Below are 14,817 nucleotides of genomic sequence, written 5' to 3'. Positions count from 1 at the left end.
AAACAGCAGATTAATGTCTACAAAAAATAACAAACAACACATTCAGGTGCAAATATACATGTATCTTTAAGGATTTATAAATGTTTCCACCAATACTATGCAAAAACTCTTGAACTGAAGATTGACTTAATCTGATCCCCAGAAATCCCGAGCTTAATGTAAGGATCAGGTGAAAGTACAGGTGCTGTAGGCACTTGCCTAGGGTCCAAGCTCTTAGTATCACCCAGTTATGACAGAAATCTCAGTTTTCCTTAAAAATGTCTTTCTAGCTATTATGGTTAAGAACATAAGAATGGCCATACTGGGTCAGACCAAAGGTCTATCTAGCCCAGTATCCTGTCTTTTCCACAGTGGCCAATGCCTGGTGCCCCAGAGGGAGTGAACGGAACACATAATCATCAAGTGATCCATTCCCAGCTTCCGGCAAACAGAGTCTAGGGCCACCATCCCTGCCCATCTTGGTTAATAGCCATTAAGGGACCTATCTGCCATGAATTTATCTAGTTCTTTTTTTAACCCTGTTGTAGTCTTGGCCTTCACAATATCCTCTGGCAAAGCATTCCACAGGTTAACTGTGTATTGTGTGAAGAAATACTTCCTTTTGTTTGTATTAAATCTGCTGCCTATTAATTTCATTTGGTGACCCTTAGTTCGTGTGTTATGAGGAGGAGTAAATAACACTTCCTTATTTACTTTCTCCATACCAGTCATGATTTTATAGACCTCTATCATATCCCCCCCTTAGTTGTCTCTTTTCCAAGCTGAAAATTCCCAGTCTTATTAATCTCTTCTCATATGGCAGCCATTCCAAACCCCTAACTATTTTTGTTGCCCTTTTCTAAACCTTTCCCAATTCCGATATATCTTTTTTGAGATTGGATGAGCACATCTGCACACAGTATTCAAGATGTGGGTGTACCATGGATTTATATAGAGGCAATATGATATTTTCTATCTTATTATCTATCTCTTTTCTTAATGATTCCCAACATTCTGTTTGCTTTTTTGACTGCCGCTGCACATTGAGTGTGAAGGAAAAGCTTTGAAACATGAACCAAGCATAACAGATGCAGTGACATTCATTTGAGTCTACGGATGGCCTATAACAATAGGTCTGAAAGTGGTGAACTACTGCAAATCATCTTGCTGGTTGTTTAACTCTGAACCCTACTTCTGGAAGGTGATGCCCACACCATGACAGAAGAGCCCTTGCTGCTGCAACCTCTCAGGTCTCTGCTGGGGTGGTGTTGGAAGGTGGCCACACATAGATGGGTGGAGGGTAGAACCTCAATTCTCTTGAGGAGATCTAAGCCCTCTTGAAGACAGGGAGAAATAGCCCAGGGACAGGGAAGTCTCAACCTCACTAAAGTTGAGTGGTACTGGGCTCCCAACAGCCTGACACTTGGCTTTAGCATAGGTGGACCCTATCACTGCCACCTCAAGGGAAAGCAGGGTCATAATGTGGAGAGGTATGGCCAGGGGAAGGCGTGGCCAGAGTTTGAGTCTGGAACCAAGGAGCCCTATGGTGATCTAGCTACAGTCCTGAGTGCCTTAATCCAGCCCAGCTCTGTGATTCTACTGATGAATATATTTGTGTTGATATGTTGAGCTGTTATTAATAGTACTGCTGTAACACCCAGAAGCCCCAGTCAAGGACCATGGCACTGCACATGGAAAAGACTAGACTATCACTTCCCCAAACAGCTCACAGGCTTTTGCACACAACCCTGGCTACGTGGAATCCTTTGCAGAATACTATGTCAAAATCTGAAAAGTTACAAAGGCTTCTTTCACTTTCCATGGCAGATCATCATCACTGAGCTCTTTCATGCAACAGGAACCTCCATGTAGCAACTGATAACCTATGTACACAAGGCTCGCTAACAGAGGTCAATAGGCGGTCACTCCTAATTAGACACTGCTCATAGAATATCAGGGTTGGAAGGGACCTCAGGAGGTTATCTAGTCCAACCCCCTGCTCAAAGCAGGACCGATCCACAATTTTTGCCCCAGATCGCTAAATGGCCCCCTCAGGGATTGAACTCACAACCCTGGGTTTAGCAGGCCAATGCTCAAACCACTGAGCTATCGCTCCCCCCTCATCTTATAAGGCGATAAGTAACAGTCAGCATAGTTTTGTCAAGAACAAATTGAGTCAAACCAACCAGATAGCTTTTTTTGACAGGGTAACAAGCCTTGTGGATAGAGGAGAAGCGGTAGATGTGGTATATCTTGACTTTAGTAAGGCTTTTGATACTGTCTCACATGACCTTCTCATAAACAAACAAGAGAAATACAACCTAGAATGGAGCTACTATAAGGTGGGTTCAAAACTGGTTGGAAAATCATTCCCAGAGAATAGTTATCAGTGGTTCACAGTCATGCTGGAAGGGCATAACAAATGGGGTCCCACAGGGATCGGTTCTGGGTCCAGTTCGGTTCAATATCTTCATCAATGATTTACATAATGGCATAGAGAGTACACTTATAAAGCTTGTGGATGATTCCAAGCTGGGAGGGGTTGCAAGTACTTTGGAAGATAGGATTGAAATTCAGAATGATCTGGACAAAATGGAGAAATGGTCTGAAGTAAACAAGATGGAATTCAATAAGGACAAATGCAAAGAACTCCACTTAGGAAGGAACAATAAGTTGCACACATACAAAATGGGAAATGACTGCCTAGGAAGGAGTACTGCAGAAAGGGATCTGGGGGTCATAGTGGATCACAAGCTAAATATGAGTCAACAGCGTAACACTGTTGCAAAAAAAAGCAAACATCATTCTGGAATGTATTAGCAGGAGTGTTGTAAGCAAGACACAAGTAGTAATTCTTCCGCTCTACTCCGTGCTGATTAGGCCTCAGCTGGAGTATTGTGTCCAATTCTGGGCACCACATTTCAGGAAAGATGTGGACAAATTGGAAAGTCCAGAGAACAGCAACAAAAATTATTAAAGGTCTAGAAAACATGACCTATGTGAGAAGATTGAAAAAAATGGGTTTGCTTAGTCTGGAGAAGAGAAGACTGAGAGGGGACATAACAGTTTTCAAGTACATAAAAGGTTGTTACAAGGAGGAGGGAGAAAAAATTGTTGTTCTTAACCTCTGATAGGACAAGAAGTAATGGGCTTAAATTGCAGCAAGGGCAGTTTAGGTTGGACATTAGGAAAAACTTCCTAACTGTCAGAGTGGTTAAGCACTGGAACAAATTGCTAGGGAGGTTGGTAGAATCTCCCTCACTGGGGAATTTTAAGAGCAGGTTGACATACACCTGTCAGGGATGGTCTAGATAATACTTAGTCCTGCCTTGAGTGCAGGGGACTGGACTATATGACCTCTCGAGGTGCCTTCCAGTTCTATGATTAACTCTCTCTCTCTCTCTCTCTCTCACACGCACACCCCTTGCCATTTTCAAATTATGCACCTTCATTGTTTGCATTAACGGTAAATCAATATGAAGTGAATCTGATGAACTGGGCTGGTGTAAAGAAAGACATTGTCTATTTTGATAGCTGCAGTTAGGAGAGCCCTGGAAATTGAGGGCGACAGAGACAAAAACAACATAATGTAGCGATACAGAATGGTGAAAGTGAAGATGAGCAAGCTGATAATGAAGATTAGGTTTGAGGGTATGGTGAATCAACTCGATGCGTGCAGCATATGCCTATTACTATCCAGATATTTTTATGTGCTGCTGAGAAAATTAAACTGAGGGAGATCAGTTCACATTTCAAGGCTGACTTTATTTCACCCAAAGAATGCACTGCTGGGAAGTTCTACTAGACAAGGCAGTTTTCCTGAAGATTTGTGAGATGCCAAGAAACCTAGTGAAGAACAACAGGTAAGCTACATTTGCAAGCCATTAATTCCCACTGCACCCTCAGTCAAGTTGGCTTGTTAGTAGGGATATTAAGATGTCCTAGCCACATGTTAAGTAGATGCTGGCTAGTTCCTCCATTTTCACATCACATCTAAGCTGTAATTAAAAGACATTTTAAAGTTCTCAGTAGTCCCCTGGACTGTCGTGACATTTCTTTAAAAAAAAAAAAGTTATGCAAAGAAGTTTTCCAGAAATTGGTAGGTCCTACTGTTACCTGACAACCTTAAAGAATAGAGTTGGAGAAAGAAAGGTCTCTTCAATCTTGAAATGTGGAAGGCAGAGTAGTGGATTCGCTCCTAGTGTCAGTTGCTCAGTTTGTATTAGAAGCAATGTTTGGCTGTAAATTATTGCTCGTAGCTATAGAGGAAATGAATTGAGGCTTGTTTCATTCTGGATCAGCATCCAAAACTTTGCAGTTCGGGCCCATCTCTGGATGAAACTTATATAAGTATATTGAGCTATCTCCTCAGACAATGAGATTCTTAATTGCATCCAAGACATTTTCAGTAATAACTATTATTATTAGTGAAAAAATCTCCCTGCAGATAAGTCTCTTACAGAAGCACCTCACCACAGCCCTAAATAGTCTCCTAGTACACACATACTAGAAGAGCAAAACAAATTATGTACTGAACCATTCCCTGAAGGATGCCTTCAATATGCTAGCTAAGGCATAGTAAAGTACACTAAAGGATCATGCATCATTTCGCCATAAGCTATCCACATACAAGGACCTGCCTCCCTTCCTCTCAGCAATGTACTGAGGAGCCCTGCCAGGCTAGTTTCTGTGATGGGGATAGGGTGAGAATACAAAGCCCTTCATGTAGAATTTTCCATCCTCTATGTTTACTTATAGGTATTAAGAGAAGGAACTGAGTCTCCATCACATCAGACATCTTCTCTGGCATTTGCTCAGCTTTTCCCCTTGTTTCATAACATTTCCTTCCCACCTGTATCTGTTGTGCTCTTCCTTCCCTTGCACCAGACAATTAATCTCTTCTATAAGAAGAAAAGGCAAGTTGGCAAATTGAAAAGAAACCACTCTACATCTGTAAAAAGGGCCCTGCACCCATTTCCCCTGGCTACCGCCCCTAGGTTATCCACAGGGACTGGGACAGGTGTTCCCATGGCTGGCTATAGCTTCAGTGCTATTTCGCACCAAGGGTGCAGTACAAAGTAACTGCAGCCTAGTGGAGGAGCTGGGCCATTCATTTTTAGTGTTCCTTTTGCTGTGGTTGCATTGAAGTCAATGTCAAAACTTGCATTGATTTCTATGGGGGCAGGATTTCACCCTTTGTATATTGTTTTTATTAGGTTTATGAATAAATTAGATTTTATATCTTTCCTCTTTAGCTTGTGTTGTCTGTTTAATAAGCAAAGAAACAATAATTAACCAGCATCAGAGGGGTAGCCGTGTTAGTCTGGATCTGTAAAAGCGGCAAATGCATCCGACGAAGTGGGTATTCACCCACGAAAGCTTATGCTCCAATACGTCTGTTAGTCTATAAGGTGCCACAGGACTCTTTGCCAATAATTAACTAGGGAGGGAAGAAGCCTGGTGTGACCATCCTCAAAAGACAATGATGTACCAGTTTAGAAAGTTGTTAGCAGTTGTCATAAATATAAAGGCAAGGATTGGGAGGATTTTGGGGGGAAAGACGTGTCCAAACTCCGTTTTTTTCAGGAACCCAGATAAAGTTTGGTGGTGGCAGTGGATATCCAAGGGCAAAGGGTAAAATTAATTTGTACCTTGGGGAAGTTTTAACCTAAGCTGGTAAAAGTAAGCTTAGGAGGTTTTCATGCAGGTCCCCACATCTATACCCTAGAGTTCAGAGTGGGAAAGGAACCTTGACAGCAGTGCTGTAGCCAGGATTGTCCCCGGATATTAGAGAGACAAGGTGGGTGAGGTAATACCTTTTATTGGACCAACTTTTGTTGGTGAGAAAGACAAGCTTTTAAACTTACACAGTGCTCAGAATAAGAGCTCTGAGTAAGCCTGAAAAGCTTGTCTCTTTAGAAAGTTGAGAAAAATCAGAAATAACTCCTAGTCTTGAGCTTGTACATAATTTTCCTGCCCCAACTGATAAAACATTGTCGCATGGAGAGGAAGAATGGTCTTGTTCTTGAGGCACTGGATTGGAACTCAGTAGTAGAGCTGGGTGAATTTTGTGTGCAAACTTTTTTTTTTTTAATGAAAAATGCAGATTCAGGTCAACTGAAGCAATTTTCAGATTCAGGATGATTTCAGGTAATAGTTTCAGTCAAAAATAAAATGTTGAAATAGTTCTTTTTGGCATTTCTGAAATGAAACATTTTGCATTTTTGTTTCAGAAAGACATTACATTTCACAGTCTCTCTCAATTTGTTTTTATTTTTTAGAAAAAAACAACAACATTTACCACCACCCCCAAAGCGAAACACACAATTTCAGTTTGTGATGAACAAAACATTTCATACAACCCAAAATTAATTTTTTCACCTTTTTCAGTTTGGCCAGCGAACCAAGAAGTCAGTTATTTGTACAACTTTACTCTTGGTTCAGTGTTCAATTCTGCCACAAATTTGCTATATTTGTGAGCCTTTTTAAGGTGGTCTTCACTCTGACACACCAGCTGTAACTTGCTGATAGCCTGATGCTGTTGCATTATAAGGAGTTAAATGCTAAGTGTCACTATTCCAGGTTTGCTCTACTGTCTGTCACACAAACCTTCAGCCCAAGAACACTATAAGCTTGGGATGTTGGTTTTTAGAAATCCCAATCATTAAAAAAAAAATACAATATTTTGTTTTAAGGAGAATTTTTATTCCTGTGGAGAAACTCTGGAAGTGTATTTGTTTCCAGAAAAATCCAACCAAAGCAAAATTACAGTACTATTCTGTTTTAAATTTCACAGCAAAGTAGCACTTAAGGCTTATTTCAATGCATTAGATTTTAAACAAATTAAGTACAATGCTAAATCAGTGTAAACCACATTTCTGAATTTATCTACAACATAATGAATAACATCTGCATCTGCAAAGAAAAGATTTATACTGAACAGCAAAACAAGATGCGTTGACAATTTGAGCAGTTTTCATTCCCTTATGTCTTAAGTCTTCATTACTTGGTAAAGCCTCACTATAATCTTTCATTGTTGGAGCATTAAAGGAAAAGCTAAATGTATTAGGTAGATCTTCCTTTAATTCCGTTCTTCTGAGCAAAGGTGTTTTACCTACCTTGTGGACTATTTCGTATGAAATCCTTGAAGGACTGGTCCATAAATTTCTTCCTTTGAAAGACACATGCAGCCCAGAAACTATCTACTGGCCTTTGGTCGACAGAGGTCTGGGAAGTATGGGGATTTTAATGATATTGAGCTGCACAATTTATGTTCTACCAATTATGAAACTGACAGAGAAAAAAAAATCTGTGAGTCAGGGCATTACTTTGGGTCTTCGAGATGTGGGTTCAGTTGTTGGCTCAGCCACAGACTTGCTATGTAACCTGGGGCAAGTCACTTATGCCCTGATTCTGCAAAGGCTTATACACATGCTTAACTTTCTACATGTGAGTAGGCCCATTGACTTAACTAGAACTACTCAGATATAGACGTCAGCCTTTGCAGGATCAGGGATTTAATGTACAGAATCTGGCACAATGGGGAGGCAATCTTAGTTTGGGTCCGCAATGCAGGGAAGGGTGGTGGGTGTGTATGTGTGTCTATGTGTGCATGCACACCCTTGCACATTTGTGTTTTTTTTATTTTAATAGCTTCTGATTGACAGATGTCCTATCCATCTTCAGCACAGGTAACAGTCAGGATTGCTTCCCCCTGTCAGCTCACCTGGAAGGACATAGTTCTCATGGTGAGAGAAGAGCTTTATCTCAGTTCCCATTCAATCTTTGACCTCCCTGCTGGAGACTGATAAGTGTTAGTTATGGTAGTGGTTTCTGTGAGGCTGAGTTCACAAGAAAGTTACTTGACTGAGCATACCGATTCATCCCACACAAGTCACTGGGCAAATGCCATTTTTCAGGACGCCTTTAACTTAAGGTTGCACTGGCTTTCTCTGCCATGGTTCAAGAATTCAAATCTCACTGAGGTTTTACGAAACTCTTCATCTTGTCTACTTGGATTGTAAGTTCCACCAGGAAAACCCTGTCTCTTGCTATCTGTTTGTACAGTGTCTAGCACAATGGGACCTTGATCTTGCTTGCTGCCTCTAGAAACAACTAACAGCAATAATTTACTTAGCTAGATTGCATCTGAGGCTGACCAGTGGTGTGAAAGTTTATTGCAAATTTGAAATCCTCCATCCCCTTCACTTTTGAATTTGGTATTTCTATTCCTTAGCTCAAACTACACAGCAGGAGCTTGTATTGTCTTGGCATAAAGCAGAAGATAGTGTCAACAGCAGGTTCATTTAGCAGTCTATTCCTCATGGATGGCATTCTGCACTGAAAACACATGACAGAGGGAAAACGATTATGGTGCATCTGAAACCCAAGAGGCGATGTGGCTTCTGAATATGCAACAACAGGAAGAAGAAGAAACAGTGTGAGGAGAAAGATCCTTTAATTATGTAACACACAATAGCAAGTGTTACTGGTTCTGTGGATGAAGGGAAAGCAGTGGATGTATTGTTTCTTGACTTTAGCAAAGCTTTTGACACGGTCTCCCACAGCATTCTTGTCAGCAAGTTAAGGAAGTATGGGCTGGATGAATGCACTATAAGGTGGGTAGAAAGCTGGCTAGATTGTCGGGCTCAACGGGTAGTGATCAATGGCTCCATGTCTAGTTGGCAGCCGGTGTCAAGTGGAGTGCCCCAGGGGTCGGTCCTGGGGCTGGTTTTGTTCAATATCTTCATAAATGTTCTGGAGGATGGTATGGATTGCACTCTCAGCAAATTTGCGGATGATACTAAACTGGGAGGAGTGGTAGATACGCTGGAGGGGAGGGATAGGATACAGAAGGACCTAGACAAATTGGAGGATTGGGCCAAAAGAAATCTGATGAGGTTCAATAAGGATAAGTGCAGGGTCCTGCACTTAGGATGGAAGAATCCAATGCACCGCTACAGACTAGGGACCGAATGGCTAGGCAGCAGTTCTGCGGAAAAGGACCTAGGGGTGACAGTGGACGACAAGCTGGATATGAGTCAGCAGTGTGCCCTTGTTGCCAAGAAGGCCAATGGCATTTTGGGATGTATAAGTAGGGGCATAGCGAGCAGATCGAGGGACGTGATCGTTCCCCTCTATTCGACACTGGTGAGGCCTCATCTGGAGTACTGTGTCCAGTTTTGGGCCCCACACTACAAGAAGGATGTGGATAAATTGGAAAGAGTCCAGCAAAGGGCAACAAAAATGATTAGGGGTCTAGAGCACATGACTTATGAGGAGAGGCTGAGGGAGCTGGGATTGTTTAGTCTGCAGAAGAGAAGAATGAGGGGTGATTTGATAGCTGCTTTCAACTACCTGAAAGGGGGTTCCAAAGAGGATGGCTCTAGACTGTTCTCAATGGTAGCAGATGACAGAACGAGGAGTAATGGTCTCAAGTTGCAGTGGGGGAGGTTTAGATTGGATATTAGGAAAAACTTTTTCACTAAGAGGGTGGTGAAACACTGGAATGCGTTACCTAGGGAGGTGGTAGAATCTCCTTCCTTAGAGGTTTTTAAGGTCAGGCTTGACAAAGCCCTGGCTGGGATGATTTAACTGGGACTTGGTCCTGCTTTGAGCAGGGGGTTGGACTAGATGACCTTCTGGGGTCCCTTCCAACCCTGATATTCTATGATTCTATGATTCTAAGTGACAGCAGAAAGCTCTATTCTGCTTCCAAGCAATTGCATATGGGGCTGTTAATTGTTCATACAGTAACCCTGTATGAGAAGCAAAGTATACCATGATGGACAATTTATAGTCATGATTTCCTCAAGTCCCAGTTTCCCTAACAAAGGAGGCAAATTCTACTTATGCACTTATAGGCCCTCATCATCACAATAGTTGAGAGATGCACTCATGATAAGGAATGTATGCTTCACAGATTGCTTATGATGTTGGGGAAATATTGTTATCCCTATTTTGCAGATAGTTTCTCTGTTCAATTCCCTAATGATCAGATTCTGACACCATTATTTACTCTGAGAAATAACTTATCTTCAGGTAGTCCCACCTGAAATCAGTTGGTCCCACTCACAGAGTAAGGAGCTATTCAATACGAATATGGGAACCAGAATCCAGCCTAAGTGACTTGACTGAGATCACACAAAGTCTGTGGCAGAGCTGGGAAATGAATTTAGAACTTCTGAGTCACAATCTAGTGTCTTAACCACCATGTATCTATCCTCCAAAGGGAAGAAGGCAAAAATCTAGGAGAAGACCTCGCTCCATTCCTAGAGAGGTTGTTCCAAATGCACGTCCTATTGTCTGTCTTGTGTAGCAGAGCCTCATTTGAAAAAACAGCTGAAGGTTCTCGGGGACATTATGAAAGAACTTTTGTCTTTGTGTCGGTTCTCTACAAATGAATGACCAGGCCTCTTAACCAAGAAGAGATTGGAGACCCTTTTTCTGCAGAAGACCAATTTGTGGGCAGGACTATGGAACTGGATCTGACTCCACATACCAATATACTCCAAGCATTACAGAGCTAGCTGATTCTTTGCTGGTATTGGATTATGAGTAGAAATTAGCATCCCTCATTATATTACAATGTGGTGTATACCAATGGGGTTTAGCATAGCCTCATTTTACCAATACCACATAATTGCTGCTGAAGCCTTTGCTAGATAAGGTAAAACCCTGTGGCTGGGAGGTATTGATTCCTTACTAAACAGGTTGTTTATCTGTACTATTTCCCCCCCTTTTCCTTTTTGGCCAGCAAAACACAATATTCCATGCTGTTAATGGATGTGTTACCTGAAGCTACTACTAATGTCCAGACCCAGTTCATCCCCATGAATTGAGGTGTAATGTAGCTTTAATTTTACCACCAATTACATCCAGAACGATGAATGGTAAAGGGCAAATCCTTGCATGGGGCCAAAAAGGAGTTATAAATCATTCACTTAGGTGATCAGGTAATTTCCAAGTTCCTCTGGGTCTCTGGAAATGGACAAGAATAGTTCAACCTGTCTCTTTTGCAAAGAACCAGGTGCGTAGGATCAGTTAGAATCTGTCTTTGTTCCCTTCTCCAGAGATCTCCTTAATATGGGGGGAAATGACCAGCTAGTGCTTTCTTAATTGCAGTTGGAACCCTCTTCTGCTTTCAACTAATTCCTATCTTTCAACAGGAGGTAAAGACAATAAAGTAAAGAGTTTCTTCTCGCAGGATTAACAGGTCATTTTACTTTAAGTCAATGACAACAGAGCCATTTGTACAATGCTGAGAGTTTAATTAATTTGTCTTAACTGTAGAGAAGGGTTTATTAGCAATAATATTTGATTACTGTAGCTCACTTCACGCCTCTTACATATAAATCAGGCAATCTTACTTGGATAAAGGCTGATTTTAGGTACAGGTTTCAATATGCACCTGATTTCCCTCTTACTAATGCTGGTGTCAATCAGGAATAGCTCAGTGGAATTAAACCAGTGTAAAATGGGTGGAATTGACTGGTGAATAGGCCCTGCATTTTTGCATAATCTGAATATTGCGTGTTCAAGTTCATGTTGATTCCGGTTTTATGAAGTTAGGGCCTTGGATATGCAGTAGCTCTTCCTATGAGAGCAGAATATGACCCTTAGCATGGTATTTACTTAATTTAATTTCTAAAAAAGAAATATAGAAGAACCCATCCCTCATTTATCATTTTCTATGAGTTAATGCACCTCATTTGCATCTCACTTAAGATGGTGTAAATCAGAAGCGACTCTCCAAAAGTCAGTGGAGTTACTCCAGTGTAAAACTGGTGTGAAAGGAGGCTCAAACCCATTATATTTATAAGCACGTTGAAGAACAGTGGTGCTTTTTTTGTACTGACACTGGGTGCTTCTGACTTGTGAGTTTGATTTTGAAGGTTTCCCCTCTGTTCCCTTAGACTGGTAAATTGGTAGAGTTACCTGGAAAAGTTGTGAACCACGGCTCTTGAAGGTACTGATTCCTTCAGAAGAGGGCAGAGCCACAGTGCATGGAAGCTGATACTTCCAGAGTTTGTCTTGTGCTATTGCTTGAAAAAGTATGATAGAACTGACCAGATAGTATTCAAATCTGTTATGTTCACAGTACACAGTAAACAGTTTTTGCATGATTGCACGTCTAAATACAGAGCCTCCTGGTCAAGTTTTTGCATGATTACTGTATGCAGTAAACACAAAGTTTTTGCATGATTCCATGAAACTCATGAAATCCTAGCCTGCATTCACCCCTCTGTTAAGTGAGGCTGTTCAACCCCAATAATGATTAAAAGTTTTGTATGTTTGATTGGAAGTGCATACTTGATCATATATTTCTCAAGTGAAAACTAAAGTTTGTAAGGATTGAAAACTAGCTGCTGCTGGAACCGGTTGTCTTGAATAAATGAATCCAAGATAGAAGCCATAAAGAAATCCCTATGGCTAATTTGTATGCCAGTGATAAATACTCATTTAATTCAGAAATATGGTTAATAGTTTGGGGCCATATTCTGATATTACTTACACTCCATTTAAACCAATGGAGTTAAACCTTCTTACACTAGTAAGAATGAGATCAGAATCTGTACCCAATTTTCTGAATACAATGAATATTTTAGCCTGTTCAAAGTGCTTTTGAAGTTATAGTGCTGTGACTTAGGAGAGGAGTTCTGTATCCAGTGTTATTCTTGCCTTTCACATGATAGTCATTTAAAAGAAAAAATAGGGACAAGTGGCACAATATTGCCAGATTATGAATTTTTATATTTTTCTTTTCTGAGTCTATAATAGATTTTTAAAGAGCAACACGTTAATACTGTTGTGAAAAGTGTCAAAATTACTGACTGATCTTTCTGGGCAATTTGGATTGTGAATCTTGGAACTGTGGCAAGACAGATAATAATCAGTCTTAATACAACAATCAGATGCAAAAACTAAATCATCTGGCACAGTGGTAAGCAAATTCTAGCTTACAGTTAAATCCAAAAAGGTATTGAAGGGAGCACAATAGGATTTAATGCAAAATTCTCTAGAGCTCATTTTGAAAAGTCTAATTCAGGTCATTGATGCACAGATTTTTAAATAATAGCTCCCTCCCTCCAAAATCAAGCTAACGTTAAAGTGTGGCATATTGAAGATTGTGCTGGAATTGTGAACTATCACTTCAGGGGTGTGTGTGTGTGTGTGTAGGTAGGGGGTGGTTTTCTGGTCTTGCTTAGAGATTAGGAGGCTCTGTATTTAAATGTGCAATCAGTCAGTCCTGAAAAACCCAATCTAGAACAAGGGGGTGGGGTCGTGAATTGTGCGTCTCTGCTTTATGGAGCAGCCTGCTTCATCTCTCTGTTTACAGTTCTTGTGTGTTATTGTTCTGAACTCTAAGAAATAAAGTATTGTTACACTGCAACCTTCCAGCAAGACGGTTTGTTGTGTGTATACTGTGAACATACCAGATTTGAATAATATCTGGTCAATTATTTACAGGTAGATATGTCTGAACAACCACCTAGGATCTACAGCCAGATGCCAGTTAAGAGGACAATATGGCCTGCTGGCTTTAGAGCAAGAGGGGAGTCAATGTTTCCTTCCCAGCTTTGCCATGGAATCACTGTGTGACAATGGCTTATGGCCACAGTTTCAGAAGTGGTCTTTAATTCTCGGTACCTCGTTTTTTTGGCATACAGGTAAAACAAATTTTTTAGACTTGAGTGACTAAAGTTTAAATCCATATTCAGGCATTCAAATGAAAGTTTGCTGAATTTAGGCACCCCTAAATTAAGGTTCTTAAAATGAGAGGCCATGCCATAACGTTTGGTTTTTCGGTGGATGAAATTCAACCCCAATAAAGTTTGAATATTTAGGTAGGTGTGTTAGGGTGCACGCATGTCATGCTGAATCAGAGAGGAAACGGGGTTAACTCCCTTCAAAAGGGAGCCAGACTGAGGGACCACTGGAGAAGACGTTCAGCTTGTTAGCTTGAAAGAGAGGACACCCAGCTTGACTCATTAAGGCAGGTACATAGTCAAGAAGGGGGAGTAGCTTAGAGGCTTTCAGAATGAGAGGGGAAGTGTTCTTCCTCTCTGTTCTGTGTCCAGGAAGGTGGTAGAACCAAGAAACTTCCAAACCAAGTTCTAATCAAGAGGCATGAAGACCCTGGGAATCTGACAGCTTATCTGAGGACTGTTCTTCTCTCTTCACCTAATCCAGGTCGGTAAGGAAGGCTGGGAGCTCTCAGATCAATCTGAAAGCCAAATCAAGGCAAGCTCAGTTTTCTCCCCTTTCTCGTGTTTGGGACTCCAGCCTATGGGCTGAAAGAGTGGCCACAGCCCCGTCACATCGCTTGCCCAGGATGTTAGGTTATCTGGAACAACTGAATTGCAGATGTTGTGGATCCCCAGTCCAACCACTGACTTGATCCCAACCCCTCCTGTGGCACCAGCCTCTGTGGGAGCTAATACAAGACCCGCTATCATATACAGAGTTAGAGACTCGCCCTACCCCACTGTAGGATTTAAGGGGCACTGAGGGCTCTGCACCAGCCCCCCTAACACTTTGGTGCTTAATTAATCCACTGTAAAATAGGTAAATATATTTACCTGTCTCAGAGGGGAATTTGAGGCTTAAAGAATTTTTTTTGAAAGTGCTTTGAGATTCTCCATTGAAAGATGCTGTATAAATACACACTAGTGGATTATCGTGTTTAAAAGAAGAGATACATAACTAAAAATAAACCAGGATATGGATTTCAAATGCTTCAGGATAGTTAAGTTAAATGATATATGCAATATGTCATAGCCCATATACAGATTTGGCTCTGCATTCATCTTCTTCAGTGTGTCAGTTTGGTTGCAT

The sequence above is a fragment of the Chelonia mydas genome, chromosome 2 (genome assembly GCF_015237465.2).
Source record: "Chelonia mydas isolate rCheMyd1 chromosome 2, rCheMyd1.pri.v2, whole genome shotgun sequence".
NCBI classification, from domain to species: domain Eukaryota; kingdom Metazoa; phylum Chordata; order Testudines; family Cheloniidae; genus Chelonia; species Chelonia mydas.
This window is presented reverse-complemented; position numbering follows the sequence as displayed.